This window comes from Vicugna pacos, chromosome 26 (assembly GCF_048564905.1).
Source record: "Vicugna pacos chromosome 26, VicPac4, whole genome shotgun sequence".
Lineage (NCBI taxonomy): Eukaryota > Metazoa > Chordata > Mammalia > Artiodactyla > Camelidae > Vicugna > Vicugna pacos.
Genome location: NC_133012.1, coordinates 11,483,770 through 11,510,261, shown reverse-complemented (window position 1 = coordinate 11,510,261; position 26,492 = coordinate 11,483,770). Strand labels below are relative to the sequence as shown.

Genomic DNA, 26,492 nt, shown 5'->3' with positions numbered 1-26,492 from the left:
TCCCTTTTACACTGTAAACCAATGGAGTTAATTGTTTCACACACACACACTCTCTCACCAATTTTCTGTCCCCTCTCTTCTTCCCTGTTTCTTATTAAGTTGTGGGCTTTAGATGCACCAGGATTTCAGAACTGGGGTCTAGTACTGCATATTCACTCCTCAGCTGTATAAAACAAATACCTCCAGACCAAATTGGATACTTGGGTCTGCCTCTGGCTTGGTTCCTGGTTTCTCTTTCTTCTCTATGCCTCCCTCATCCCCAGTCCTTTACCACCTTGGAGAAGTTTTGTCTGCCTGTCCCAGGCCTTGCCTGGGGAAATAACAGAAACTACCATCACTTCCAGGGATGGTCTTAAACAGCTTGGGGTGAAGAGGAAGAAAAGGCAGGTAATGTCTCATAAAATGTCACATCATTTTCTCCTTTTCTGGTTGTTTTTACCTCAAATAAAGTCTTGCTGTATCTGGTCTTTGTGCATCTGAAACCAGAGGTTATCTTCAGAATCTCTCTTTCATCACTCCAAACTTGACCCCAGGGAAAAATGATACAGCATCCAAATTCAGAGGAGTGTATTTGAGGTTGGCCAGGGTGGGGAGGTGCTTACTTTATTTTTCTTGCGTGTAGTTTCTCTGACTCATTGGCTGTTTTCATTTTCCTCTCAGTGATCAAAATCACAAACCTTCACGTCCGTCCCATAAAGCAGCTGGGGATAGTAGCAGAATCCTTGGAGCCTCCTGCCTCCCAGGCATTGGGAGGCAGCCACATGCTGCAGAGGGAGGACCGGCACGTGTCACCCCATGAGCTGGTCTGCGTAACACGTGTGCTCTGGAGCACAGATGTCAGGGCTCCTACTGACTCCTCAGACAGAAGCCCAGGCCTTGCTTTCTTACAAATGAGAAATGACTGTGTGTGTGTTTGTGTGTGTGTTTATTTCATTACAAAAAGTTCAGACAATAAAGACATCTTGTACATAAAGAAGACTCCCACCACCCACCCATAATTAACATTACAGTGTGTTCTCCTAGTCTTTTCAATATAAATATAAAAGTAAAAATTTTTGCAAAAAATTAAACCACACACACATGCGCCTATTTTTTTTAAGCCAAAACATGGAATCATACTATAAATGCCATCTGGCAACTTACTTTTTTGACTTACCATGTTGTAGACATCTGACCATGTCAATATGTAAATTTACAACAGTGTTTTTACACTGCTGTTTTTATATGACCCCATGGTATTCTGTTCTATATGTACAACTTAACTTATATCCTATCAGAAGTTTTTTTTTTTTGCTATTATAAATGATGCAAAGATACATATATGTACAGTTATTTCTTAGAACAAATTCCCAGAAGTAGGATTGCTGGGCACACCATTATTCTCAGTACCTTCCCTCTGCCTCATGTCTTATCACTACCTGTTTTCACAAATTTCATCTCTTTTGGGGCACTTATTTCCCAGCAAATTCAGGGGCCTGTTACATTGTGAATAAAGCAAAGGAGAAAGAAGCAAATGCTTTGGATAAACTGCAAACATTTCTTTCTCCTGCTGTCCACATTTAAACATCTGTCTTCCTAGAGATCCTTTCAAGGCTACCACGCAGCCAGGTCCCAGGTGTGTGTGGAGGGCAGACCACAGGCAGAGGGAACAGGCCCTCAGACAGACACTCTGCTTCCTTTTCCCATGTCAACCCTTCTCTCTCAACCTGTACACTGCTTTCCAATACCTACAGTGTGCTTTGCATGCAGAACACTTTGTGATCTGAATTTTCTTCTTCAAATTACAGGAATGAAGAAGCATCACGTGTTGACCAGCTCTTCTGATTTCCCTACTGCAACTAACACATAAGTAAACTATTTGGTCTTGTCTCCCTGTTGTTCTGGTGGTCACTGTTCTGTTCTTCTTCTTAACACCTGATGCAGTGAGAACCAATCATTTGGGGCTGGACACAGTAGACAAGGGGAGTGCTGGGAGGGACAGGCACATCTGGACCAGGGGAAGATCCATCAGAGAGACCCCATTTTCTTCTTGTTCCTGTTTCTCCTTTCGATCAACTCACTCTTTCAACCTGACCAGGGGGCTGAGAAGGAGCACAAAGGTGAAAAGCTTTTGACCTTCAAGTCATTCAGCAGCTCCAGTGAGTGGATGGAGGTGGAATTTGACCTTGTGGCTGGGAAAGTGGCCTGGAGAATCTCCATGGGAGACTAGTGAACTGTAAACACTGAATAAACGGAAAACCTAAGTCCACACCACTCCCATAAGAGAGACCACACCTGGGTTTTGGTTTAGTCTTTTCATCGCCTCAGATTACTGATGAGAGGAGCAAATGGGATGACATTTATTTGCTTCGAAAATAAGTTAGAGCACCAGTTAAATGCAATAAATTAAGGTTACAGACTATCTCTAGCCCTTATCAACATAGATAATTAAAAAATTAACTATACAAGAGCAGATAGCTGCTGGAAAAATAACTTGTCACCATACATTGTTGGTACCAAGCTATTTTGATAGGCCAGCATAAAAATGTCTATATCTTGGTTACTTTGTCTGAAACAAAACTGTTCAATTTTTAAACATCCCAGTTCTTTTAATTCATCAAATTTATAGATATCTTTCTTTAAAAATAAACAAATTCTTCTTCAAAGTACACAAAGCTAAGGGTGTGGGGGTATTAAGTACAGGCAGACGTGGGGTGGACTCTGTCCTCATAGAAAAGATGGAGAAAGTGAAGTAAAAAAGAATTACAATCCCTGATTTTAAGCCAGATGTGTCCCCCTGAGATCCTGGGCCAGTAGATACTTAAGGTATATAACCAGCACCCTTTCCTATTGTTTTCCCAGCACTAAAGAATTCATGAGGATCAGCCTAAAGTAGGGCGAGCTTATGAAAAGTCAGCATGTGCAGCGAAGTAGGGAAACCTCCCACACATGGGGTACAGATGGAGACTCGAGACTCTACTAAAACCCTTCATTCACCTCTGGCTAGAGACTCCTGTTTTGCAAATTCTTCATCTGACACCAGCTCGGTTTGCTAAAACACATTTTATCTGCTTTGTAGGTCTCTACCCCTGGCATCTCTCTCTCTCTGTAGGAACTCTGGGTAACAACAGCTGTCAACACCCCAGCTCCCACTGTCAGCAGCTGAGCAGTCAGAGAAGCTGAGGCTGGGAGGGGGCCACACCTGTGTTCCTGGTGTCAGAAGGGAAGAGGCAGAGGGGAGGAAGGAGGCAGGGACTTGGGGGTGGTGGACTGGGGAGGAGGTTGTAGGGGGAAGCTCCACTTTGCTCTTCCAAACCCAAAGAGTCAACATGACCTTCACTAATTAAGTCACCATCGAAAACCAAAGTCAGAAACAGGGATTGTGAATTCTCAATGCTAATTCAAGACCCATTTAAAGTCTTTGAGCAATTCATAGTCCCAGGGCCCAAAGAGAATAACTAGAGAGATGTAAACTATTTGTGCTTTGAAATGAAAGGGAGTACTAGTTAAAGACCCTGCCGGACTTGATTAAATGTTGCCTAATTGTTTTTGATCCCTACCCACTATCAGCCGGAATGGGAGCCTTTTTATTTTCATAAATAAAGATTGTCCTAGGTGGGATGATGTGCTGTGGGATGACCATCTTACAACTCTGGTTTTGTCCTTTAAGTCTGGGGAAACTGTGTGTATGTGTGTGTGTGTGTGTGTTGGTATGTGTATGTGTATATGTGTGTATGTATATGTGTATCTGTGTATGCGTGCATGTGTGTATATGTGTATGTGTGTTTGTATATGCTTGTATGTGTATGTGTATATGTGTTTGTGTATGTGTATGTGTGTGTGTGTATCCTTCTCTTGCTCCTTCTTCCCAACCTCTTGTAAACTCCAAGGGAAGTAGTTTGGCACCAAAAAAAAGAGAGCTGGTATTATTATGTCAGTTACTGGAAGTTCTAGAAGCTTCTGAGTCTGTGTCATAATGCCTGGATCTCTTTCATATCACCACAATTAAGAATCCTGACAGTGAAGGAATCTGTCTCCTTTCTTAAGTCTTCATTTTATACCCACCCAGAAAGCTTTGGGGGACCCTCAGAACCGGTTAAACCATGTGTGTCAAGTCTCCTGGTAAGTGACTTACAAGGAAACAGGATTTAACAAACACAAGGAAAGTGTTTTACAAACAATTTGCCAGATGGCTCTCCTCCACTTGTCATATTAGCTTGGTTTTGTGACTTATGAGTAAATTTCCTTGTACACGTCCCACTGGAGCTGCAGAGTTAGCGAAACTGGGTCAGAGGAATATCTAAATAAATCCTAGGCAAAGCAGAATTTTCAATCATAAAACTTCTTGGTCACTTTAATCACATGAAGGAAGCTCCAGGGTTTGGAAGGGCAGCATTTACCGGTTAACCCACAAAACCTGTGTAGGAGGTAGGACTCGCTTTCCACCACAAAACTTAACAGAACCCAGTTCGAACACAACTTGTGGTTAAATCTCTCTCCTCTGACTTGATGTAACTGTGCTTTTTTCAGCATTGGGATTAGAGGTACCAAAATAGTCTGTATGACACTGGCTTTTCTCAGGCTGCATGGATCACGACCAGGAACTGGAAAATGCCAGAAGTTTCTCAAGACAAAATATTTTCTTCATTTTCCATACGTAAAAGTTGGGAATTGTTTTTCCTTCCTTCAAGGCAGATAGGTTCTAACGGCTACTATCCTCTGATGAAGAAAAATGGAGAGAATCCTCCCTCAAGAGGAGGAAATACTTCCACTGTTAAGGTCTCCTGCTCAACTGCAGAATAATTATTTATTTTAGGTTTGATTTTTCCAAGTCTGAAGCTGAGTATACAGTAAAACTTCACTCTCCAAGGCCCTTGATAGCAAGGGCTGTTTCTGTGCCCACAGGGGGAGTTGGGACAGGAGAAAGACAGATACAAGTGTATTTAATAGACTCCAAAATTGTTCATAGATGGACTCGTGTAATTGTCCTGCTCTTGTTTGTGAGTCTATTTCAAATGAAATAGGTAAGAACTGTAAATGTCTTTTCTTAGTCTAGTTGCGTTGCAAACTAATATTGGCTAAACGCCTCAGTTTTTCTTAAAAAAGAAAAAAAAACTACCATTAAACCTGGAAGTCAGGAAACCTTGCTTCTGTGTGGGTCCAGCTCTGCCATTGATTTATTTTGTGTCCCACTGTTACCCTTGCTTTTTCCATCTGTGAAATGGGGGTAAAGGGGAAGGGTTAGACTAGATCACTTTTAAGATTCCTTCTACTCTAGATATGAAGCTATTGTTTTCTTTTTCAGTCCTCTTTGGGTTATACATTATCAACCATGACCTCCTTTTTGAGTGACCAGACAGGTGGTGGCACAAATCAACTTTGTTAGAAAAATTCTTATTATAAACATCTTAGAAGTACATATGTGTAAAGGGTTGATATTTAACTTCATCAGGGATTATGTATGTTAAGTTTTAGGTATGTTAAAAGGTCACCAATTGAACAGAACTTCAAAATCAATTATGAATAGAAACTTGACTTTTTAAGCCATCATCTCAGGGGAAGGCTAGGTGCATCTCCCTCGCCATCTCTGCATTTGCTTTTGCATCTGTCTGGAACCTCCCTCCTCAGAACTGTCTCCTTCACTCTGGGTTCCCCATCCAAATGTCCTGTCTTCACTTCAGGGCTGCCTCTGCCCATCTGTCTAAAGAAGGTCCCTCTCCTCCCCATCATATCATTCTGCCCTTATCTCTATCTGAAATTCTCTTAGATTTTTCATTTGCTTGTTTCCTGTCTCCCTCCATGAGAAGGGGAAATCAAGGGAGCCTAAACTTTGTCTTGTTCTCTGTTATATCCCCAAGGCCAACTATAAAATTCTTAAATTCTAAACAAAGGAGCAAATCTGTTTCTCTTCCCCCACCATGTTCCTACTACGCTAAACTTCTTGTGGTTCTTCAAACACACCATGCCATTACCTCCATGCTATTTGCTCTGCCAAGAAGACCCCCTTCTCTGTTTACAATTCTATCTGCTCCAGAAGATTCAGCTCAAAAACTGTTCTTTCTCTGGCGCAGCATGTGACAGAGCACCTGGAACTACCGTAGCTCTTACCACATTGTGCTGACTTCATTTATCTGTCTACCCTGTAAGGCTGAAGGGACCCCTGATGTCAGGGACCAAACTTCATTTGCCTCTTACCTTGACGCCCCAGGCTTAGCACTGCATCTGGCCTACTCGTGGCTGAGAAGTGTTTGTGAATGAACATGTGCATAAAGAATGTCACCTACCATTTCCGTAAACAGGTTGTTGAGTCCATCAAATTCTCAACCACTGCACCATGTACCCTAAGGGGAATTCAGGATGGAGAAAAACAGGTTGCCTGCCACCAAGCCATCAGCCTCTGCAGCCACCCCCAAGAGTACATCCTGAGGGGATTCAGGATACAGAAAAAAAGGACATTGGCCCTAGATAGTTCAGGTGCATATCACAGGAATAATTTCAATAAGCTCAGACTCTTGCATCTTCCTACATAAAAAAAAAGTGCCAAATTCATTAACTTGGGATGTCTCGTTTTCTTTAATTAGCAGTAATCCTTTGATGTTCCAACTATCTGGGATTTTTGTTTTTGTTTTCAAAAAACTCCTATATATCCTAGCTCCTCCCCCTCCTCTTTGGAACAGTCCCTCAGAGCTATTTGAGAGGCTGTCTCCAAGGCTTAAGTCCTCAGTAAGTCTGCCAAATAAAGCATAATTCTCAGTTCTTAGGTTGTGCATTTTTTTCAGTTGATAAATGATTTCCTCCAAAGCTTTTGGATAATTAGACTTGTATGTGGAGGGAGACATAGCCTAACAGGCCCTTGACCTTTGGGAGATTCTGTTTATTACCACTGTCATGTTTCTGGAGGGGACCTGATTAGGGGAGACTCACATAATGACTATCTGGGAGTAGAAGATACTGACCAACAAGAATGTGAGCAGGAGCTGCTGGTTGCCTTTTGCTGAGGGACACCAGGCACTCAAAAAAGTGTAAATTCCTTCACCTTCGCATTTGGCTTTTTGTCCACCAACTGATGAAACATATTCCTACTCCACAGTTGCTTGTGGCCCAAAAGCTGTAGAAGAGCTGGTCACATTTTCAAGTATTCACCCTCTGGGTGACAGATTCCTCTGAGATCCTAGAGGAAAGCACAGAAAGGCATGTCAGCTTTACCCACTTCAGATACAATTTTCCAGGAACCCCTGACCAAAATCTGGCGGCAAAAAGGGGCTGCCACAAATGATCAGTTTCTTTTAAATCTGTTTCTGATTCTCCAGGGAGTTAAATGTGATGACAAGCATGATAACCCTCCTGTTAACCACAAGTGGGCTGTTAGAAGGTTAGTCAATTTTTATTAAGAGTAGTTATCACAGGGCAAAACATCCCAACACGTCAGTAATAACTCCCACTTACAGGGGATGTTACTGAAGACTTGTTGAATGCAGAAGAGATATCCTAAACCCAAAAGTGATGGGGAAAGTAGCTCTAGCAGAACAACATAGCATTTATAAATATTTATTGATTGAAAAATAACATTTTCTTCTGGTTTGCCAAGGGTGTGGAAAATAGGAAGCTCAGGATAATACCATTTAAGTAATGAGCCCAGCCTTTGGGATCAGTTTTAAAACTCTTACATTTGGGGGGATTTGATGGAGGGTTTGATTAATGGAGCAAGATTTCCTGGAGGGCCTGATGTTATAGATCTTTTCTGGATGCTTACATCTCTGATGAGGATTATCAAGGGTAATACTATTACTCTTGGGTTAGTCTTTTGAATTGGATGTGATTCTCCTTCCTCTTAATGCCTCAGTCCTTTATATATTCTGTTTCTACATTACGTCATAATGTTTGAGTCTTATTTCTCCTATTAATTTTAAGCTCTTTGAGGGCAAGGCTTACAGATTAGTTATCTCTATAGCTCCTGCATAATTCAGCACAGAGGTAGGAATTCAATACACTGAGATAAATTCAGAATTTACTTATACAGCCAAGTTCCCTTATAATCAAAAGGAAGGAGAAAAGAATCATAAGAGAGAAGTTTATAAAACAGAATACTAATTTATGATAAGAGACTATGCTAAAACTGTCTGGCAAAATTTCTGGTTCTTCCCACTTCTGGTCACATATGCAGATTCTAATACCCTGCCCCCTTATGGTTGGGTGAACACGTGTGACTGGTTCTAGACACTGAATTGTGAACAGAAATGGTATGTGTCACTTGTGGACTAGGATTCTGACCAACCATCCCAGTTGTCTGAGACTGAAGGGTTTCTCAGGACACAGAACTTACAGTGTTAAACTAGGACAGTCACTGGCAAACCAGGCCAGTTGTCACTTTAGCTGGAGCATTTAACTGCTCTCTTTTTCCTTCTGGAAGAGACTGGCAACATTCAGGTCATGGGAACTCCAATTTTCTAGACACCTGGATCACACAATGAGCAGAATATATCTGTGAACCCATGATGGGATGTCAGTTATTTCAATAAATGAAATTTTGATCAGGGAGTTTTTGTTATTGCAGCATAACCTAGCTTATCCTTACTGATACATGGATACAAATAACAACTGAGTTCATTGCACTGGTGAATAAGTGTTTCTTTTATTTTTTTATAATAGGAAGTTTTAAAAAATCACAAAGTTACTTGGTGAATTCAAAAGCAGAGCAAAAGCAGTCGGATAATCTTAAGATGTTTTCATAAATCTGAGCTAGATTTATCAGTCATTCTCTTCTCTAAAAAGTATATATGCCAAGAAGACTTGGTCAGGGACTGTCTTTCACTAAAAGTATTGGACAAGACCATTGACAAATGAATGGATAAAGATGTGGTACATATATATATAATGGAATATTACTCAGTCTTAAAAAAGAATAAAATAATGCCATTTGCAGCAACACAGATGGACCTAGAGATTATCATATTAAGTGAAGAAAATCAGACAGAGAAAGACAAGTATCATATGATACCACTCATATCTGGAATCCAAAAATGATACAAATGAACTTATTTACAAAACAGAAAGAGACTCACAGACTAGAAAACAAACTTATGGCTACCAAAGGGGAAAATGGGGGGGGCATAAATTAGGAGTTTGGGATTAGCAGGTATAAACTACTTTACATAGAAAATAAACAACAGTGTCTTACTGTACAGCACAGGGAACTACATTCAATATTTGCAATAACCTATAATAGAAAAGACTCTGAAAAAGAATATATATATAAAACTGAATCACCATGCTGTATACTAGAAACTAACATAACACTGTAAATCAACTGCATTTCAATAAATAAATAAATAAAGCCCTAAAAAAAACTGGACAAAAATTCCCTGATTAATATAGTCAAATTTTTCCCTTCTAGACTCAACTTTATCATATGTGTTTAATTTCACAATAAGCTACAAGTTCATAATGTATATAGAAATGGTTCCATGTTAGATAAGACGTTTCTAGTGACATCTAGGAAGGGCCTCTCGGTCTTACCAGTAAATTTCCTCTCATTCACATTTCAGATTTATTCATTAGTTCAACAAATAGTTGTTAATGCCTATTTCCTGCCACACACAAACAAGGCAGACAAGATCCCCAGCCTGTTGGAATTTATATTTCCATTAGTTGGGTTAATGCTAACTAAAACAAGAGACTCAGTGCTAGTTCAGTGGTTAAAGAAGATAGACATTCACTTCTCTCACACATAACAGTCCAATGGAACATTCCAGTCTGGAAGGCAGCTCTGCCCCACACAAGCATCAGGGACACAGGTTCCTTACAGTGGCTTTCTTTACAATCAACTAGTATCTTATCGCTATGTGGCTAAAGCTTGGGGGAATGATGGGTTTGCTGGTAGGAAGGGATAAAAGAATAGAGGCGGCACAACCTCTCTTTTAAGGGTCAAGCCTAGAGTGACACATATCGTTTCCATCCACACTGCGGAATGTGAGCTAGGTTGGGGGAGAACTTAGTCACAGGGCACTCCTAACTGCAGGAGAGTCTGGGAAATGTGGTCAGCTTTTGTGCTCAGAAATGAGGCTGGAAATGATTTTGGTGGGCAAATAGGAACCTCAATTAAAACATTCTAACAAGACATATAAGAATTTACTACATACTTCTCAGTGCACAAACCTCTTCTTGTCACTGTGGAGGATACAAAATGAAAAAGAGGCATCATCTCTACCATAAGGAATTCACATCTTAGTAGAAGGAATACTCTATATGTATTACAGACACATAGCTATAGTATAAGATGGGATGCTATAAATGGCAAGAATGGCACAGGCACAAAATACACAGGGAATTCAAAGGACCAAGGGTTGTAACATGCTATCATGTCCCCATGGGACAGTAATATTCTTTGACTCTTCTCTGTGTAATGTCAACTCTTCTCTCTTAGTATTTATGCCTTATAACACCCTCTGTGGAATATCAACTCACTTATGCTTTGTCTCTTCTAAGAAATGAATTCCCTTGATCATCCCTCTTGAACACCTGATACCTTTATAATGTCCCCCATTGGTAGGATGATTATATAACTTATCATCCAAAGAAGGACAGTTCTGAGAGTAAAAAGAGGTGCTAATTCTCCTTAAACTGGAGCTGCAGAACCACCCATGATCATGTCAGACAAACTGGGATGTATGGACACCTCATCAATGGGTATCACACTGGGATATAAACCTCTCCTGAGAGTCAGTGCCCCGGGCACCCAAGAGTCCTTCCTTTCTCCATCTACCTGCTTTACCTTCTCAACAGATTTCTTACAGGTGGTGGACCCCTAGCTTACAGATTCTTGTTAATTTAGATTTTAAAAAAAATATTTACTAGGCTTAGATATCCTAGTTTTTGGTTTTGTGACCACCCCCATGCCCAACCCAAATCATTCTTTTCAATGTTGAGATGTTGAGGGTAAAACTTACTTTTGGTCCTATAGTCCTTGTTTTAGTCAATACAATAATGCCTTGTAATAAGGGCCTAAGTTACTTCACTCTAATTTCCCTATGCATAAAATAAACAGGATACAGCCTACTTTGAGGAAAACCTATTGCACAAATGTGAGGTATCTTATTTATTAATTTTCTTTTAGTTGTTATTTGGTAGGGGTGGGGTGGGGATGGTAGGAGTGGAGTGAAAGAAAAAGGGGAAAAGCTACAGGGGAATAGTATGTATTCTCATTGACTCCTTTTAGGGACACAGTGGAGGAATTTACAGAACATATCAAGCAAGCTGGAATCCAGCCAATCTGCATGGCTCTATCCTTGCATCGGTGGGAAAGTGTTCGTTTTGAGCAGAAGTGCCTTATATGCTGACATTTCTCACTGCTGCGGAATATAGGATATGTGCTTTGTCATTTAAAAATATTCCCAATTCTGTGACCCTGAGACCTTCAGCACAATGATCTGGAAAAGAGTGGTTGGGAACTCTGGAGTCCTCTGAAATCACTTGCTCTGTCCTTTAGCAGCTGGGATTCTCTCTTCTTGTCTGGAGAAGCTGGTTGCTGATGTTAGTGGATTTTGTAAATTTTTTACATGGGACCAAAGGGATTTTTTTAAATGTTTACCCTCTCCTTGCCAAGTTTACCAGACCTTTACGGGTTTTAGAAAAATATCTTAAGCCAACTTTTTATTGTTCAGAGTTCTCTTAAGGACAGCTCACCTGTGATCTGGGCTAAATCGTAAGTGATAAAATCCATTTCTTTTTGACAATGTACTGTTTGCTCATTCACTGGGCGGTGGGGTATGGGGCGGGGGATAGAACTGGATGGAGCCCAAGAAATCAGCCATTACTTTTCTGGCTCCTGAAACGTTAAGAGCTCAAACCTAGAAAAAAAGAGAATCTAAGAGTTTGGATCCCTGGAAACTTTGAGCAATGTTTACTCACCCACGAGACAAGCACTCGTTTCCACAATATATGGACAATGATAACAGATAATGTTGATTCAATGTGTGTCACACAGCCTGAATCAGGTTAATTTTTTTCTATATCCTCTCATTTAAACCTCACAAAAACTGCATGAGGAAAGTATTGTTATCCTTATTCCATGGCTGAGAAAACAGAGATTTAAAAAATTAAACTTAGCCCAAAGTCCAAAATAATCAGCAGCACCCGTAACTGGATACCAGTTTGGTTGACTCCAAAGCCCTGCTTTTAATTAGTGTACTCTACCAGATGGTGATAAATAGGAAGGGGAGCCTGATGGGAACATAATAGAAACATTTTGTGTGTCATACTGGCCTGCACCTCTCAACAGTGCTAAACAATACACTTTCAACTGCTGCTGTTTGTGGCATCCCTGAATTTACTTGACTTTAGCCCTGCAAATGGAGTTTAACTTGAGGAATATAGGGCAGTAAAACAGGCTGCACTTTCGTTTCTTTGGAGGGAGTGTTGGGTAGGTATTTTAGTGGTAAATGGATGCAGGTCCCCTTGTTCAAGGTTGGAGCCTATGATTGATGGTAGCTCATTTCTTCTCTTCTGGAAAAGCTCAACCTTGGTCTGTCCAGATTAGGAAAAGCCAATGTATTTTCTGAAGAGACCCCAGAGAATCTTCCACCCTGCAGGATCAGATATTTGACTACCTCAAGAGAGGAAAAAAATTTATCCTATTTGTTGAAAGACTGTAGATGGAAAATATTCAAAAAATCAAGCAATGAGTTTGGACTGACGATTTTTAAGGGATTACCTCTTTCTGGGCTAATTTAATATTGAGATTTAGTCAGACATGACCAAAAAGTGGTCTCGTGATCTCAACCCTACCCGTTTAGGCAGGGGTGAGTGCTTGAAATGGTTAATTATGACTGCAGAATTAAATGTAATTTTAAATACTTTTCAAGATTTCTACATTTGGTATGTGATACTTTTACAATTATTAAACTAGAAATATTATTAAAGATTTACATATCCTGGGGGAACGGTATAGCTCAGTGGTAGAGGTGCGTGCTTAGCATGCAGGAGGTCCAGGATTCAATCCCCAGTACCTCTGTTAAACAAACAAACAAAAGATTTACATATTCTGGAGTCTCAAAACTAAAACTTCTTTACTCTGCCACATATTTGAAGTGAAGCGCGTGTGTACATCTGATTATGGAGACCTCCCATTGTGACTTTTCATCTGTAAGTGTTTCATTTGCTGACAGGTTAAGTTACCTATAACATTATAGTCATCACTTCTCAGACAGGGACTATCCGCTCCTAATACCCATTAGTTGAGAAGCCTTCTGTTTACTGAGGTACAGCTTGAATAGGTAACATATCTACTTCATTCAACATTCAGAAGATACAAGAAGTTCCCTCTTGGAAGCAAACAAAATTACCGTTTCTTATGTATATTTCCAGAGATTTTCTTGCTTATATAAACAAATACATACACACACGTGCGTGCACACACACACACAGATCTTTACTGCAACAAGTTCAGGCCAAAATAAAAACAAAGACTGGAAATAAAATGAGTCTGGTGTTGCTCTGCTTGGGGCTGACCGACCTCCCCTATCCTTTGTCTTTTTCTTTGGGACCAAGAGTTCTGGCTTCTGATTCAGATTCTAATCTCTACAATGTTCTCAATCCTCCCTCATCTAGCTCAGAGAGAAACAGCTACTCCTATTTATTTCTGATCTCCAAACACCCATTTCTTCCTCCCTTTCTAAAAAGCAATTAACTATTAGACAATGAAATGGGCACTTTCAAGGAAGCAGCAGAAATGCAGAGGAAATAGGAAAAAGAGCAGAGAAGGTGGGAGCCGGCTGACATTGCCTCTGGGCAGCTGTCCTGGCACTTCCCCAGCTGTGTTCTGTGAAGCTCACAGACTGTGAGAGGCGAGTGCCCATTAAGGGGTGAACTTGGAACCTCTGAGAGTACCAAGTCCCCATCACTCCCACATCTGTGGGGGCTCCCCCTTCATTTCCGTGGCCCACAGCATCACAGGTAACTGTGCGCCTTTGAAATAGTCTCCTTTCCCTCCTGGGAAAGGCACTCAGTCCCAGAGACAAGGAATTTGAAGTAAACAGCAGATGCTGAGCTATCAATCTATTACTAATTTACAGTATTATTAGTTACAGCAGGAATCACAAGGTTCTAACTTTCCCCCCAACCCCCAAAAGGAATTTACCCTCCTCTCCCACTGAAGTTCCGTTTTAGTCAGATATAAATGCTGTTCCTCCTACCAGGTTTCCAAGCACGCTGAATCACAGACTTTTTGAGGAGAGAGGGACCAGGTGACGATAGGGTCTGAGTCTCGTAGTTGACCAGCCTACGTGTCTTTGGCTGATCTGATTTGAGACTTTCAGGCCTCGGCACCACTCTCAGGAAATGCACTTGGCTTTCCCAGAAAGAAAAAGTCCCATGACCAAGGTCATCTGTCTGTTTCTGATGGTGTTTGTCAGCTTCAAATACTGTGACTCATAGTCACAGGTCAGAAGAAACCTACTCGCTATCATTTATTAAAAACGAGTTCCCACCACCTGGGTAGGCTGACTGCCTCTTGTAAATCATATCTCTGGAGCCAAGAGCTGATGAAATCATTTTGAATGACAAAGACTAAATAACCCAGGCTTGCTTTTTTTGTCATTTTGTTTTTTGTTTTTTTGATACACGACAGGTCCTTTGGCCTCAAATGAAGTCTAGCAAGAAAAATTTGCATTCTTTTCTTTCTTCCCAGAAATGGCCTGTGTTCTGTGTGAAGAAAGGAAGGATGGAGGGTGAGTGGGAGAATGAACCAGAGGAGGGGGGCATGGCTGACATGGGCACGTGGCCTCGTGGGCATCTGGCTCTTCCTCTGCTCTGGGTGTTTGCCACCCTGTGGATAGAATGTTCGAGGTGGACTAACGGCCAATATCCTGCCACGGGTGAGGTGCACATCAAAGCCTGCAGGGCACATCCCCCTGGATCTGGTCTTCTGGTTGGAGTTTCAAATCCAGATATTCTAACTAGGTGTGGAGGAACAGTTACCATAATCAAACTCCCAAGAGGAGGTGATTAATTTAGAATAGGAAATATAACCGCAGTGTACCAGAAGCCAGTTCTTTGGGCAGCTCATTTTCTCCTTGTAGACTTATTACATGAGAAGCCAATTTAAATTTTAGAAAGTGTCTTGGTACAGCTAGAATCAGAGGAAAAGGAGGAGAATTTAAAATGTACATCCAATTTTATTCACCCTTTCATTGTTCTCTTTTGTGTGTGTGTGTATAACAGAACTGCTAAAGTTAAAAAAAAAAAGCTTTACTGATTATCTGTTGTTCTGTCTTTTTATTATTATTCTTGGATAATAAAAGCATGCACATGCTAAAAAACTTAAAACAAAGGGGACGCAGTGAACACAGATTCACGCTCCCCATACGTCTCCACTTCTCCAGTCCCTACTCAGTTACCAGTCTTGTGCTTCCTTATGGAGATATTCTGCATATGTAGAAATGTGTGGATATTTCTTCCACTCCCATTTTATATGTGCATCTGTAGTGCTCTAGAGCCACTGTTACATGCTTTGCTTTTTCACTTATTATATCTTGGACATCTTTCCAAGAGGTCTGATTTTCCACTAAATGGACATACCATAATTTGATGGGTACATCTGTTGCTCACAATCTCTTGCTATTACAAAAACTGCTAAAACTAATAAATGATTTAAGAGATATTTTTAACATGGAGTGCTCTAATAAAATATCCATCTCCTCCAATGGAGTAATAGAATACCCATCTCTTGTGAATGGAATGGTCTTCTCTACCAGGTTCAGTGACTTTCTTTGTGGACACTGATGAACATTCTGATTTTATATATATATATGTATGTAAATATATATTTAACACTGTCCCACCATCCCCCTGCCCCAGTCAGGTTTCCTAACTGAGCACAATGCAGTTAATTAGATTTTTGTCTTTTACTTAGATTCAGATTTCAGTAAGTGCCTAAGACTGTATTTAAGTTGCCAAGATTCCATTTTAGCTTTCTCAAAGCTTCTAGGCCATATCTTTACAGAAAAGTTGTGTTACTTTTAGGGCTATATAGTATAAAGATGTAGTGTGTGTGTACATACCAAACGTGTTTAAATTTGGGGGAGAAGGCTTACACTGTAGCAACACAAATAACTTAATGAATATTTGACATCTGCTGGCATGCTGCCACCAGAAATTCCTTACTGATTGAATCGAATTTCTGCAGACTCTAACCTTCTATGCCCTTTCAGAACCTACTTTCCTTTCCTATGGTATATTATTAAAAACCTATGCTATCAAAACAAAATGACAACCTACGGAATGGGAGAAATATTTGCAAACGATGTAACTGACAAAGGCTTAATTTCCAGAATATACAAACAGCTCATACAACTTAACAACAAACAACCCAATCCAACAATGGGCAGAAGACCTAAACCAGCAATGACCAATAGGCACATGGAAAATGCTCAGTATCACTAATTATCAGAGAAATGCACATCAAAACTCTAATGAAGTATCATCTCACACCAGTCAGAATGGCCATCATCCAAAAGTCCATGAACGATAAATGCTGGAGAGGGTGTGGAGAAAAGGGAACCCTCCTACACTGCTAGTGAGAATATAGTTTGATGCAGCCATTATGGAAAACTGTATGGAGATTGCTCAAAAAACTAAAAACAGACTTATTATATGATCCAGAAATCCCACTCCTGGGTATATATCTGGAGGGAACTCTAATTCAAAAAGATAATGCACCCCAATGTTCATAGCAGCACTATATATAATAGCTAAGACATGGAAGCAACCTAAATGTCCATAGACAGATGGTTGAATAAAGAAGTTGTGGTATATTTATACAATGGAATACTACTCAGCCATAAAAAAGAATAAAATAATGCCATTTGCAGCAACATAGATGGACCCAGAGATCATCATTCTAAGTGAAGTAAGCCAAGAAGAGAAAGAAAAATACCACATGGTATCATACATATGTGGAATCTAAAAAAAAAAGAAAAAAAGGACACTATGAACTCATCTACAAAACACAAATGGACTTGCAGACACAGTAAACAATCTAATGACCACAAAAGACCTAGAATTGCCAAAGCATTACTGAAGAAAAAAGAAAGAGGCTGGGGAATAACTCTCCCAGACTTCAGACAATACTACAGAACTACAGTCATCAAGACAGCATGGTATTGGTACAAAAACAGACATATGGACCAATGGAAAAGAATAGAGAGCCCAGAAATGAACCTACAAACTTTTGGTCAACTAATCTTCGACAAAGGAGGCAAGAATATACAATGGAATAAAGACAGTCTCTTCAGCAAATAGTGTTGGGAAAACTGGACAGCAGCACGTAAATCAATGAAGTTAGAACACTCCCTTACACCATACTCAAAAATAAACTCAAAATGGATCAAAGACTTAAACATAAGACAAGATACAATAAACCTCCTAGAAGAAAATATAGGCAAAAAATTATCTGAAAATCTCAAAAATGTTCTCCTAGAACATCACCCAAGCAATAGAAATAAAAGCAAGAATAAACAAATGGGACCTAATGAAAACTACAAGATTCTGCACAACAAAGGAAACCAGAAGTAAAACAAAAAGACAATCTATGGAATGGGAGAAAATTTTTGCAAATGAAACCGATAAAGGCTTGATCTCCAGAATATATAAGCAGCTTACAAGATTTAATAAGAAAAAAACAAACAACCCAATCAAAAAATGGGAAGAAGACCTAAACAAACAATTCTCCAAGGAAGACATACAAATGATCAATAGGCACATGAAAAAATGCTCAATATCACTAATTATCAGAGAAATGCAAATCAAAACTACAATGAGGTATCACCTCTCACCAGTCAGAATGGCCATCATTCAAAAGTCCACAAATGACAAATGCTGGAGAGGCTGTGGAAAAAAGGGAACCCTCCTACACTGCTGGTGGGAATGCAGTTTGGTGCAGCCACTGTGGAAAACACTATGGAGATTCCTCAAAAGACTAGGAATAGACCTAGTCCTATTACCATAGGACCCAGGAATCCTGCTCCTGGGCATATATCCAGAAGGAACCCTACTTCAAAATGACACCTGCACCCAAATGTTCATAGCAGCACTACTTACAATAGCCAAGACATGGAAACAGCCTAAATGTCCATCAACAGATGACTGGATAAAGAAGAGGTGGTGTATTTATACAGTGGAATACTGTTCAGCCATAAAAACCGACAACATAATGCCATTTGCAGCAACATGGATGTTACTGGAGAATGTCATTCTAAGTGAAGTAAGCCAGAAAGAGGAAGAAAAATACCATATGAGATCGCTCATATGTGGAATCTAAAAAAAATACAAAACAGAAACAGGCTCATAGACATAAATACAAACTTGGGGTTGCCAGGGGGACGGGGGGTGGGAAGGGACTGGGATTTCAAAATGTAGAATAGATAAACAAGATTGTACTGTGTAGCACAGGGAAAGATATACAGGATCTCGTGGTGGCTCACAGCGAAAGAGAATGTAACAATGAATGTGCGTATGTCCATGTATAACTGAAAAATTGTGCTCTGCACTGGAATTTGACACAACATTGTAAGATGACTATAACTCAATAAAAAGTTCATATATATATATATATAAAGAATAATGGATATTATTCCTATAAAAAAAACTTACGGTTACTGGAGAAAGGGTGTAGGAAGGGATAAATTTGGGAGTTTGAGATTTGCAAATGTTAGCCACTATATATAAGAATAGATTTTAAAAAAGTTTCTTCTGTATAGCACAGGGAACTATATTCAATATCTTGTAATAACCTTTAATGAAAAAGAATATGAAAACAAATATATGTATGTATATGCAAGACTGGGACATTGTGCTGTACACCAGAAATTGACACACTGTAAATGACTGTACTTCAATTAAAAAAACAAAAACAAAAAAAACCTGTGCTAACTTTGACACTATCAACTTCTCTCCCTCCAAAAGAGTAGAGCATACATCTCAGTATTTAATGCCTTGAAGAGTACAGAAGGGGGACATGAAGGCACCAGAATCATACTATTATCTATCAGTGCCTTTCAGATAGAAGCTTGACTCTCAAGCGCCACGTCACTGAAACAAAATCCAAAGGGCTACCTGCTCCTTTATTTGCTATTTGTAACTGCTATAACACATTGACTGCCAAGTATATAATGGCTCTAGCACACTCAACATTTATTTCTTCCTCACACAGTGAGTGGTTGAGCAGCTTAGCAGGGTGACCCACCTCCACATCATAATTCTGGGACCCAGGCTTCAGCCACTCTGCTATTTCCAACATGTGGCTTCCAAGATTGACACTTCATCAGTTAGGAGAACAAAACCATGGTGGGGCACTGTATGGTAGGCTTTCATGGGCTGGACCTCGGAGTGGTGCAAATCAGTCCCAAACATGTTCTACTGGTGAGAACCCTGTTGATGGTCACCTAACTGCAACAGAGCCCAGGAAATATGGAAGGGGAGTCCGGATTTTTTGTCAGATATCTATCTTTCTCTTATAACCATGTTTTTATATATTACATAACATTGTACTGTGTATATATATGCACTAATTTAATTCTCTAATTAACAAGTAGTCATTTGTTGTAGACACTATCATCATATTTTATTGTTGAAGAAACTGAGACTCAGAGACTAAATTTCTTGCCCAAGGGAATACACACAGTACATTCTGCAACTGTGATTCTAATCCTGGTCTACCTGACTCTAAAACCTACTGCTTTTAATTTTTCTTTCATACTGCCCAGGCAGAACTGGTATATTTGGGCCTTCAATAGCTAACACAGAACACAGGTACCAATCCCAATGGCCCTCTTTATATTTTTCATTACTTTTCTAGCAGCATCAAGAAGGTCGCCTGATGTCCTGAGTAATCTAAACAGTTTTCACACTGACCTTTCATTTCCCCTTTATTGTCTAGATTATTTTCAGTCATTCTCAAGGATTCAATTTCTATTCATGTAAGGATGACTCCCAAATATTTAGCTTCAACCACAACATCTTATCTTAGTTTGGACTCATATTTCTGACTGCCAACTCAACACCTCCATAGGCACCCCAAATTCAAACCATCCCCAAACTGAAGGCATTGTCTTCACACCCTCAGACCTGCCTATTCCTTAGGCTTGTTAGTCAACTGCTCCCTGGCTTTGATGAGCTCCCTGAGGCATGAGGCATCAAACACTGTTTTTCCATCACTGCACACCTCCTAAAGATTGAGTAGATTCTCAGCTGTTTTGCATGTCTTCTAGACAAGCCAAATGTCACCACTTTTGCTGGTTGAAGGACTATTTTGAGATGGTGATGATGCTTATCTCAAGAAAACTTCCTCCATGTGTTGGCCTCTTCACTTCTCACTTTCTGTTTGACACTGAGGAAGCTGGGGAGAACTTCTAGATGATGTGAATCCTTCAGCACTCAGGTCTGGCCTGAGTCATGGACACCCACTCATGGAGACATATTCATGCTTATGAAAATGACCGCGTGGGCCATACACATATTTTCCGATATCTCTGTCCAACCTATTCTCTGGGGACATCTTTTCTCTCCCTACTTCTCCCACCTTTGAGCTGATCCAAATGCAGAAAAGAGCCCAACGCCTCAGAATTCATCTTCCATATGGACATTCCTGAGAGTTTGTGGGAAGATGGTACTTGTCCTTAGTAATCGCCAGTGGAAACATAGGGGCCTCTCCAAGATGGTTTGTTTCCCAGAAAAACCTAGTCTATTTGTTACAGATCTTGGGCCCATTAGAGGTTAACTAGTACTGATTACTAAATTAAAAAAAGAAACTCCAACACCAGGATGTCCTAGAATAAAGAATAATGTAAAAATGGCAACTGATGACCAGAGAATTTAAATTCTTATCTTCTACTACCTTTTCATCCTTTGCCAAAAATAATTGTGAAACTTGAAAGAAAATATTTATAGCTGCTTAGTTTTCTCCTCTTGTATGCCAGTCATTGCTGCTAATCTTTACCAAAATCCTGTAAGGTAGGTATTATGCATATTTTACAGATGAGGGAACTGACCTCAGAGAGACTAACTGACAAGACAAGCTACTTACATGAATTAAGTCCCCTCTCCTTCTCCCCATTTTTATATCTGTAGCCACAGACCTGGGGCAAAGGACCATACCTGCCTTTGGCACTTTTGTATCCCCAGAGCTAGTAAAATTCCTAGTAGGGGTTCAGTAAATGTTTGCTGAATAAAGGAATGAATGAAACTGTGATGTGATTAAAATGATGGTTTCCTCCACCCAGGGGTGGGGTAAACTGAGATGGCCCAATTGTAATGCGGACACAAGCAATCTCAAAGTTTCAGCAATTCAGAACCACAAAGGTCTGTTTCTTGTTCTTGCTTTGTGCTCATCACAGTTTGTCTGGGGGGGCATCACTCACCATAGTTACTTCACGACCCAGGCTGATGGAGCAGGTCCTACCCTGAATCGTGCTACTTGTGCCATGATTAAATCATGTGAACTGAAAGGGATGCCCATCTCTTTCACTCATGACTCACTGGCCTGGCCAGAACTATCCACATGGCCCCACCTAATTACAAGGAAGCCAGGAACTACAATTTCATCATGTGCCTTGGAAGGGGAAGATCTAAAAATACTTGGCAAATAGCACTAATGACCATCATGAGACGTGAGGGTTCAAAGAAATGAATGATATAATAATGCTATTTGAGTTGTTACTGCTGATTATTTGGCTTAAGAAGCCTCAAGTCCTTCTGTTGGCTTCAACTTTTCAGGTGTACCATGAAGAATTCATCCTAAGCCATGATAGAAAGGCCCTGGAACCTGGTAAGAGGGAATATGTCTAGCCCTACCCCTTTAAAATCTCCAAATGGTTTTTTGCTCAGATGCTACTTCTGAACACTCTAGCCCTGTAGGATCCTCAACCACATGTAGGTTGGCTAGGAGGTTGCTTTCTCAGCAAGAAGATGAAGGCTTATCAGGTCTCATTACCTTCACCCTTAAATGGCAAAAACTATTGTTCCAATCCTTTGCTTAAAATACTCCAGGCTTATGTGGTTTGGTGACTTGAGCCTCAGTGGTTGAGGAGCAAGTAGTGGAGATCTGAGGTCCACTGGGATGATTACTGGGGTGCAGTGGGCAGTGGTAGAACATTTTTCTTACCCATTCCCATCATCTAATATGAGCCAGAGCCATAGGGCAGCTGGAATCTGACCAGATGATGTTCCCATCCATTGTGGAATCTGACCAGATGATGTTCCCATCCATTGTTTTTGGCTGATGTTGTAGGTTTCTGGAAAACAAGCCAAATGGAATCCATAAGCTCATGTCCTAACTGTGTAAAGTGCTAAACGCGTACAACAGTAGCAACTAAACATACTCTTCAATGCACAGTGAAGTAATTTATGGTTATCTTGTCACTGCAGCATTGAAGTGTTAAAAGCCCATTTCACTACTAGATGAAAGTCTAGTCCAATCTCTGACAACACACTGGCATACCCAATTCATATCTTTGTTCTCTGAACCACAAGAAGATGCCTGCTTTGGGTTGAAAGGCAGAGATGAAAACCATATTTCTCAATAACTCAGTTCCTCTAGATGTTTATTACTGATTGTACCTGGAAGCATAAAGGGAATTTCTTTCTGTCAGGCATCTCAGGGGACATGGGAGGCAGTGGTAATAACCCCAAAGACAAGGGTCATTTGGGTTATTTATTATCTTGAGTCCCCCTCTTCACATCATCTCCAAAATGATTAATATGTCCTGTCCTGTGGTCAAGACTGCAGCACATCAGAGAGCTCACACAGACTCAGGGGAAGAGGAGCTATTCCTCCTTTCCTCATCTACATATTGAGAGCCCAACCACCTTTAGAAGGTCTAACATTACAGTAGCATAGAGCATGGGGGATTGGAGTAAGAAAGACCCACATATTGCCTGTGTGATCTCAGGGAAGTTTCTCAACATCTCTGAGACTCAGTTTCTTATTTTGGAAAGTAAGGATAATAATAGCACATACTCTCTTCTAAGGGAATTTGTAAGAGGATAAAATAACACTATATATGTAAAGCACTAGGGCATAGCAAGTATTCAATAAATATTTTCAAAATTTCTAACTTGTGCTGTGACTGTGAAGGCATCTCACCATTATATCAAGTTATTGGGGGGTTTTTTGTTTGTTTTTTACATATGTGTCAGGTGACTAGATACACCTTTAGCATCAAATAATCACTTCAGTTTATTTTTGGCATCTTGGAGTGTCCATGGGATAGTGAAGAATTTGACCAGTCCCCGTTTTAGGTTCCATACAAAAGCAGTGTGGATCACGGTCTCAGTGTTGTTAATCATGCAGCTACTAGGGAGGCAACACTAACCTATGCTGTTAGAAGTCAGGTTACTGGGTACCTTGTATGGGGGCACGAGGGGCACTTCTGAGGTACTGGTAATGTTCTGTTTCTTAATCTGGGACTAATTACTCAGGTTATTAAGTTTTTGAAAAATTCATTGAGTTACACACTCTCATAGGTACACTTTTCCTCTATATTATGCTTTCATGCAAAGCTAAAACTACAAAGCTAATAGGTCATCAATCTAATCTGGCAAGATAACTAACCAACATTTAAAATCCTGCTGTAAGGAAATGTAAAGCATATTTCTCTGTTTTTCCCCTCAGCTAATGTTCTACCTGGCATAAGTGGGAAAAAAGAAAGCAAAACATTTTACACATTTGAATTTTATGTCTCTGCCTTGTTAAGCAGTATAAACCTAAATTTCATCTTGTCTGAAATGTATGCTACTACTCATGTTTTCTTTTGCCTAGTATTGCTTTGCTTATCCTCCTTTTAAATGTAAATTTAAAATAATGATAAAAAGTGATTAAACTTATGAAATAATTCTATATGCACTACCCAGCTTTGGAATTAGAACTCTAACAAGACATCAAGCACTCTGTATGTCTTGTTCTGATCTAATCTTCATACCTCCCACTTTTCTTTATATGTATGCATTACTAAATAATATATTACTTAGTCTTTTCTAGTTTAAAAATTTATGGTTCAACTGTACTAGGCAACTACAAATGTTTTCCAAAGATCTTTTTTGTTTTTAACCAATTTTCACTTTCACTAGCAGTATTGAAGAGTTTCTATTGCTTTCCATTCTCACCAACCGTTAATAATGTCAGATTTCTTAATTTTTAGCAAATTGTAAAATTTCCTAAGCTATAAACTGATAGCTTACTATGATTTTAATTTGCTTTTCCTTAATTATCAAGTAGGTTGAGAATTTTTTTTTCAAACCAAAGGTTTATTTGCTACTGTTGCTTCATTTCCTGGTAAATGTTTATGGATTCTTTATCTGATTCTCTTTGGAATCCTGTGTATTTTCCTTATTGATACGTAGGAAATACATACATATATATCTCATAGATAAAAGATCCATTGCTGTTTGCAATGTGTTGCAAATATCTACAAATTCGTAGCTTCTCTTTTTCCTTTCTTTGTGGCCTTCTAATTTTTTAAATAAAAATTGTGTACAAATAAAGAATCTATTAGAGCCAAAACAATTTTGAAAAGGAACAACAAAGTTGGAGGACTTATACTACCCAATTTTAAGATTTACTCTAAAGTTAGAGTAATTTAGTTAATGAGGTATTGGTGTTCTACACAGCTATGAATACAATGGAAGAAAGAATACAGGAAAAGATCCACACAAATATGGCCAATAGATGTTTCTGCGGAGTTGCCAAGGTAACTCAACAAGTAAGGAATAATCTCTTGAATAAATAGTGCTAGAACAATGAGAATTTCATATGTAAAAAATAAATAAATAAGCCTGACCCTTACCTCACACTATGTACAATATTTAACTTAAACCTAAATCTAAAACCTAAGTTATAAAACATCTAGAAGAAAAGATAGAAAATTTTTGTAATAGTGCATTTGTCAAAACTTTCTTGTCTAGGACACAAAAAGTACAAAGCATGGAAGAAAAGGCAATATATATTGCTTTAACAATATTAAGAAGTGCTTTTCAAAAGACGTTGTTAAGATATAGAGAACTAGTGATTACCAGTAGGGGAGGGGCAATATAGGGGTCGGGGAGTAGGAGGTACAAACTTTTGGGTGTAAGACAGGCTCAGCAATGTACTGTACAACATGTGGAATAAGACAGGATCAACAATGTACTGTACAACATGGGGAATATAGCCAATATTTTGTAGTAACTGTAAATGCAGTGTAACCTTTAAAAATTGTATAAAAAATAAATTTAAAAAACAAAAAGATACTGTTAAAAGAATAAAAAAGCCACAAATTGCGACAAAAATATCTGCAGAACACATATCTGATAAAGGACTTGTATCTAGACAATATAGAGATTCAAAATTCAATAGTAATAAGATAATGGAAACAACCTAAATGTCCATCAACAGGTGACTGGATAAAGAAGATGTGGTATATTTACACAATGGAATACTACTCAGCCATAAAAACCGACAACATAATGCCATTTGCAGCAACATGGATGCTCCTAGAGAATGTCATTCTAAGTGAAGTAAGCCAGAAAGAGAAAGAAAAATACCATATGAGATCGCTCATATGTGGAATCTAAAAAACAAAAACAAACAAACAAAAACAAAGCATAAATACAGGACAGAAATAGACTCATGGACAGAGAATACAGACTTGTGGTTACGGGGGGGGCGGGGTAGAGGGTGGGAAGGGATAGACTGGGATTTCAAAATTGTAGAACAGATAAACAAGATTACACTGTATAGCACAGGGAAATATACACAAAATGTTATGATAAATCACAGAGAAAAAAATGTGACAATGAGTGTGTATATGTCCATGTATGACTGAAAAATTGTACTGAACACTGGAATCTGACACAACACTGTAAAATGATTATGAATCAATAAAAATGTAAAAAAAAAAAAAACAATAACAACAACCTATTATCATCATTATCATTACTATTCTGCTGTTGTCACTTGAGACCTCCCACATAGATGCAGTCAGATGGTGGCTGAGGCTGCAGAATCTAAGACAGCTTCCATCCCATGCCTGGCACCTGGGTAAAGACAGCTGGAAGGCTAGGACTTCTGTCTCTCTCCATGCTGTCTCTCCATGGGTCAGCTTGGGCTCCCTCACATGGTGGTCAGATCCCAAGCGTGAGTGTTACAAGAGAACTCCAGTGGAAGCCACCAGCAGTAAAAAAAAAAAAAAAAAAAAATAGTAATAAGATAAATAATTCCATTTAAAAATGGAGAGAAGATTTAACAAACACTTCACTATGGCAAATAAGCCTGTGAAAAAATTTGCATTAGGGGAATGCAAATTGAAACCACAATGAGATATCACTGCACACATACCAGAATGGTCAAATGTTTGCAAAGATGTAGAATAACCAAAACTCTAGGGCTCTGCTGGTGGGAATGCAAAATTGTGCAGCCATTTTGAAAAACAGCCATTTGAAAAAGAATTGCCAGTTTGGCCACCCAATTCGCTGGGCATTCCACAGGC

The 26,492-nt window shown here is 39.5% G+C and overlaps 2 long non-coding RNA genes across 5 annotated transcripts in view; one reads left to right on the top strand and one right to left on the bottom strand.

Annotated features, from left to right (window-relative positions):
- Positions 1–26,492, bottom strand: part of LOC116285726 (uncharacterized) — a 56,189-nt gene that overhangs the window by 18,398 nt on the left and 11,299 nt on the right. For 3 of the 4 annotated variants that reach the window (XR_012064459.1, XR_012064461.1, XR_012064458.1), the window contains exons 2-3: positions 22,133–22,262; positions 6,936–7,150 (exon numbers count right to left, since the gene is read on the bottom strand). This is a non-coding gene — a long non-coding RNA (uncharacterized lncRNA). The remainder of the gene's footprint in view (positions 1–6,935; positions 7,151–22,132; positions 22,263–26,492) is intronic. The other variant, XR_012064460.1, reaches the window with a different exon arrangement.
- Positions 3,667–25,692, top strand: LOC140689476 (uncharacterized). The gene is made up of 4 exons (XR_012064462.1): positions 3,667–4,101; positions 21,745–21,796; positions 24,637–24,716; positions 25,400–25,692. It is a non-coding gene; the product is annotated as an uncharacterized lncRNA (long non-coding RNA).